The sequence below is a fragment of the Anolis carolinensis genome, chromosome 2 (genome assembly GCF_035594765.1).
Source record: "Anolis carolinensis isolate JA03-04 chromosome 2, rAnoCar3.1.pri, whole genome shotgun sequence".
NCBI classification, from domain to species: domain Eukaryota; kingdom Metazoa; phylum Chordata; class Lepidosauria; order Squamata; family Dactyloidae; genus Anolis; species Anolis carolinensis.
Window position 1 is genome coordinate 156,624,674 of NC_085842.1, and position 6,401 is coordinate 156,631,074.

A 6,401-nucleotide genomic window follows, 5' to 3' on the forward strand; every position below is an offset into this window, starting at 1 on the left:
TTACCGGAGGCATCGTTTGGACACCTCCAGTATAAGTGAGACAGGTCCTGCATTTTGGGCCTATCTTAAAGGGCCCCCAATCTTTCTTGAAATTGGTCAAGCTTGAATTTAAAACATCAACTTATTATCTTCATTTTCTCTAACGGAAATCTAGCATTTCCTTCTCTTATGAATGTATGCAATGAATTATAGCAATATTCATTTCATATCGCATTACAGTAGTTGCATATCTCGAAAAATCGCTTACGATCATCTTCACTTTGAAATTATGGCAGTTGTTAAACCTGACACTGTTCAACATCTTTATTAATGACTTAGACAAAGGTTTAGAAGGCACGATCATCAAGTTTGCAGGCAACACCAAACTGGGAGGGATAGCTAACACTCCAGAAGACAGGAGCAGAATTCAAAAAGATCTTAACGGATTAGAGAGATGGGCCGAAACTAACAAAATGAGCTTCAACAGGGACAAATGCAAGATACTCCACTTAGGCAGAAAAAATGAAATGCAAAGATGCCCAGCTTGACAGCAGTACGTGTGAAAAAGACCTTGGAGTCCTTTGGAGGGAAGATAATGGCGCTCCATGCAGTCATGCTGGCTACATGACCTTGGAGGTGTCTATGGACAACGCTGGTTCTTCATCTTAGAAATAGAGATGAGCACCAACCCCCAGAGTCGGACATGACTAGACTTAATGTCAGGGGAAAGCCTTTACCTTTATCCTTATTTCTATCTCTTTTCTAGTTTGCTTCCTCAATGATTTTCTTGCAAACAAACTAGTAAAATGTGGGCTAAACAATACTACTGTTAGGTGTATTTGGTTAAGTGATTAAACCTAAAGGATGCTTTTCACAAATGTTTCCTCATCATCCTGGAAAGAAGTGAATAGTGGAGTGCCACAGGGTTCGGTCCTGGGCCCAGTGCTGTTCAACACCTTTAATTAATGAAGGTTTAGAGGGCATGCTTATCAAGTTTGCAGATGACACCAAATTGGGAGGGATACCTAATACTCCAGAAGACAGGATCAGGATTCAAAATGATCTTAACAGATTAGAGAGCTGGGCCAAAACTAACAAAATTAATTTCAGCAAGGAGAAATGTAGACTACTTCCCTTAGGCAGAAAAAATGCAGTGCAAAGACATAGAATGAGTGATGCCTGACTTGACAACAGAGATACTTGTAAAAAAGATCTTGGAGTCTTAGCGGACAACAAATTGAACATGAGCTAACAGTGTGATGCAGCAGCTAAACAAGCCAATGGGATTTTGAGTTGCATCAAAAGGAGTATAATGTTTAGAGTGAGGGAAGTAATGTGTCTCTCTATTCTGCTTTGGTTAGACCTCACTTGAAATACTGTGTTCAATTCCGGGTACCCCAGTTTAAAAGAGATATTGACAAGCTGGAAGGTGTCCAGAGAAGAGCGACTATAATGATCAAAGGTCTGGAGAACAAGCTTTATGATTAGCATTTTAAAGAGCTGGGCGTGTTTATCCTATAGAATAGAAGGTTGAGAGGAGACATGATAGCCATGTATAAATATGTGAGGGGAAGTCATAAGAAGGAGGGAGCAGGTTTGTTTTCCACTACCCTGGAGACTAGGACTTGGAGCAATGGATTAAAATTACAGGAAAAGGAGATTCCATCTGAACATTGGGATGAATGTACAGTGGAAGCTCCTTCCTTGGAGGCTTTTAAACAGAGGCTGGGTGGCCATCTGTCAAGTGTGCTTTGGTTGTGTCGTACCTGTATGCCAAGGAGTTGAACTAGATGATCCATGTGGTGTTTCCCAACTCTATTATTCTATGATTCTATGATTTTTACCTATATCCTACAACATATTAAAGAAATGTTGTCGTAAATTAGACACTTTTAAGTTTAAAATTTTAAAATTATTATTATCAACTATAGTAACATTTGCATTACACACAGAAAACTAGGATAACAAAGGATAATATTAATATAAAATTTATACCATTAAAAATAACCCTGAATGAGAAGTATGAACCTGGTGCACTGTTATCAATTTATTAATGTTCAGTTCAATTTTTTTCAACAGCATGAATTCAAATTTTAAAATATTTATTGCACTTGCACTTTTATGAACTGCTTGCCACACAATTCAAAACAATCCAAATTAGATTTCATACACGTCACCTATGTATAATATCATATTGTAAACAAATCTTTACATACACATATACATGCCTATGCATGCTGGACTTCCCAATAATGTGTAACACACTAATCTATCAATACTTTCATATTAACACCTATTGGCAGACTTCACCACTGATCGGTTGTAACTTGAACTTTGTGTGTTCATTTGGAAAATGAAGTAAACACTAGGACTTGAACTCTATGTTACACAACAGATAAAACATGTATATAAATTTTTTTATTCTCTCCTTTCTGTATGTCTCCACTGCCCTCTTATTTTCATTCAACACCCACCAGGCCACTACCTCTCCCCTAGACTGTTCCAGCGCCCTCCAGCTCCCACTTTGGGAAGCACTGATCTATATGGAATTACTCTATTAAATTCCAGTTAGCCCTGGGTGGCCACATTTATTTTGGAAATTGATGCAAAATATTAGAAGATAGCTTTAGTTCTGTGGGGGCCACAATAACACATTTATGGGCATTTAAGACACCGGAGAGCCCCCAGTGGTGCAGCAGGTTAAACCGCTGAGCTGCTGAACTTTCTGACTGGAAGGGCAACAGTTCGAATCCGGGGAGCGGGGTGAGCTCCCGCTGTTAGCCCCAGCTTCTGCCAATCTAGCAGTTTAAAAACATGAAAATGTGAGTAGATCAATGGGTACCTCTCCAGTGGGAAGGTAACGGTACTCCATGCAGTCATGCTGGCCAAATTACTTTGGTGGTATCTACGAACAGCACAGGCTCTTTGGCTTAGAAATGGAGATGAGCACCAACCCCCAGAGTCGGACACGACTAGACTTAATGTCAGGGGAAAACCTTTACCTTTATGACACTTTTATGTATGTGTTTGAACATTGGACTACAGCTCTAGAGACCAAGATTCAAATCCCCACTCAAATATAGACACCCAGTAATGGGCCTTAGACAAGTCACACTCTCTCAGCCTCAAAGGGAGGCAAAGACAAACCCCCTCTGAACAAATATTGCCAAGAGTCACACTAAGTCTTGCATAAGGTCGCCTTAGGTTCACCATACATCAAAAGCAAATTCAAGGTACACAATAATAACTGTACTGTTTGAGCATATTTGCACCTATGAGCCACCAACATGTTTTTTCTCTGGCCAATTGATCTCATAAAATTATTGATTTCCAGTATGAAGAGAAACTTTCACTGTACAAAATATTTTACAATATTGCTCTTAGTCTTTTCTTATTCCTTTAGCCATGAGGATGCACAATTGAAAATTTGGAAGGAACCTCAGCAGACATTTAGTTTCCCCTCCTGCAGACAAAGGAAACTGCTGCTACAACATCCCCAATAGCTTACTGTCTCGCCTTTGTTTACAAATTTTAAATACTAAATCCAAGTGTTATATTATTATGCATAGTGAAAAGACCTAGGATGATTGTCGATTTACTGATGATTATTCCATTAATCATAATAGTTAAAATGTTAATTGATTGACAGCCTCTGATTAAACAAAAACAACAACAATAACAAATTAGTTAAAGAAGATATGAAACATGGCTCATATTACCTAAGATAACTAAATTGTCTCCAGAGTAGCCCATTTGCTGAAAGAAGCGGGATTTATTAATTGATTGGTGGAATGGAAACATTTGCATTCCATCAATCCATGTTGGCTACTTGCCAATTCTTTTCATTTATTCTGTTTATGTACATTTTTATTGCTTGTGTATCGGAATATTAGTAGGGGTACCCAAGTGCTCGTTTATAAAGCTTGGTTAAATAACAGCACTGTTAAAACCTATGGTGAAAACATAGTAATAGATATATCTAAGCAAGCAGGCCACTTTTTGAGCACAAAGAATCTTGTAACAAAAGAACCCAACTTCCAAGCCAGTAGTAGTTAGAATTCCTTTTCTGGCAATTTGAATAATTTCCTGTGGCTCTTACCACTTGGAGCAATACGAAACTAATTTCCTCTATTATCTGCTTGTGTGCCCTTCCAGTATTTGAAAACAAGCCATTAAAAAACCTATCCACTGATATTTCTCTAAACTGAATGTATCCAGTTCTTCTCATCTTCCTTCCCAGCATTGGTTCTCCATTCACATATCTTGCTGGATGTGTTCCCTGCCATGATGATAAGAAACAGGGAAGCTATGGAAAGTAGCCAACCTGGATTTTATCCACAGCCCAACACCCTGCAAAGCAGATTTATCTGCCGGTAATATCTTTTGTAAGCAAGAGTGGGTGGTTTGTAAAACTTTTGTATATATTGATTTCACAATCAGTCTGCATGGAAGGTGCACTTCTTATGCAGCATCGTTTTAGAAATATGAAGCAATTTTTATTCTAACAGTTGTCATTTACAGGAAAATCAATACATGCTATTGCTAAATGTATTTGCTTTTGACATAATCTTCCCATAATAATGGATGAGCCTTCAGTGCCATGTGGAGTCTTGTGACTTGGAGCAATTAGAGGTTTTCCTTACCTTGACTCAGGATGTACCTATACCAGGCGTGGGCAAACTTTGGCCCTACAGGTGTTTTGGACTTCAGCTCCCATAATTCCTAACAGCCTTCTGGCTGTATGATGGCCTTCCAAGTGCAGTGTCTTGCCAGTGGATACGTAGGTGACTGTTTGCCTGTACCTGATCTACACTGTAGAATTAATGCAGTTTGACACCACTCTCACTGCCCTGGCTCAATGCTATGGAATCAGGGGAGCTGCAGTTTTTAAAAAGTCTTAAACCTTCTCTGCCAGAGAGTTCTTGTGCCTCACCAAACCACAATTCCCAGGATTAAACACTTAGAGCCATGGCAGTTAAAGTGGTGCCAAGCTGCATTAATTCTACATTGTAGATGCACCCCTAAACCATTAATAGAGCTCTTCTTCTTAGGCAATCCCTCGTTGTCTGAGTATGATGGCCTTCCAAGTGTACTGCCTTGCCAGTGAATATGTAGGTGACTGTGGAGCCCTATTCTTGACCCGTACGTTCTTCCGCAGTGAGGACATGGGTTTCCAGGTAGAAGGCGGTCCCAGTAGGGTTGGCTTGATGTGCCCTCCTCTTAGTACATTTCTCCCTTTCTCCCTCCATTTGTGCCTCTTCGAATTCCACAGTACTGCTGGTCACAGCAGGGCCAGGGCGTCCAAATTATCGGTGTCTATGTCAGTTTTTAAGGTTAGCTTTAAGCCCATCTTTAAATCTTTTTTTCCTGTCCTTCAACATTCCGTTTTCCGTTCTTGAGTTGAGAGTATAGTAATTGCTTTGAGAGACGGTGATCAGGCATTCGGACAACGTGGTCAGTCTAGCAGAGTTGATGGCAAAGGAGCATTGCTTCAATGCCGGTGGTCTTTGCTTCTTCCAGCACACTGACATTTGTCCACCTGTCTTCCCAAGAGATTTGCTGATGGAATCGTTCCAGGAGTTGAGTGCGACATCTATAGACAGTCCATATTTCGGAGATGTATAACAAGGTCGGGAGGACAATTGCTTTATAAACAAGCACTTTGGTACCCCTACTAATGTCCCGATCCTCAAAAACTCTCTGCTTCATTCGGAAAAATGCTGCACTCAAAGAGCTCAGGAGGTGTTGCATTTCACTGTTAATGTTGACATAATCTTCCCATAATAATAGATGAGCCTTCAGTGCCATGTGGAGTCATGTGACTTGGAACAATTAAGAGCTTTTCCTTACCTTGACTCAGGATGTACCTGCACTGTAGAATTAATGCAGTTTGACACCACTTTAACAGCCCTGGCTCAATGCTATGGAATCAGGGGAGCTGCAGTTTTTAAGACGTCTTTAACCTTCCCTGCCAGAGAGTTCTTGCACCTCACCAAACCACAACTCCCAAGATATGATCACTTGGAGCTATGACAGTTAAAGCTGCATTAATTCTACATTGCAGGCCAGGCAACTTGGGTCCCCCAAGTGTTTCGGACTTCAACTCCCAAAATTCCTAACAGCCCCCAGGATAACCCTATGCAGGAAGCATTATAAACCAACAGAGGGCCTTCCAAGCTTGGATTCTTCGAAGCAAAAAAGACCTCGCCGCTAGGGGCGCTGCAGCGCCCCTAGCGCTGTGCACCTCGCGCTCCTCCCACGAGGGGGCCGCGTGCCGAGGGGGAGCAGCAGGGAATGTAGCAATCGAGCAGCAAGCAATCCGCATCGATAACCAATGAACAGCGCCCCTGAGCCTGCCTTCTTGTTTGCGTCCCTTCAATATGAACCAATGGCGGCTTCTCGGACGCGGCCTGGCAGCCAGT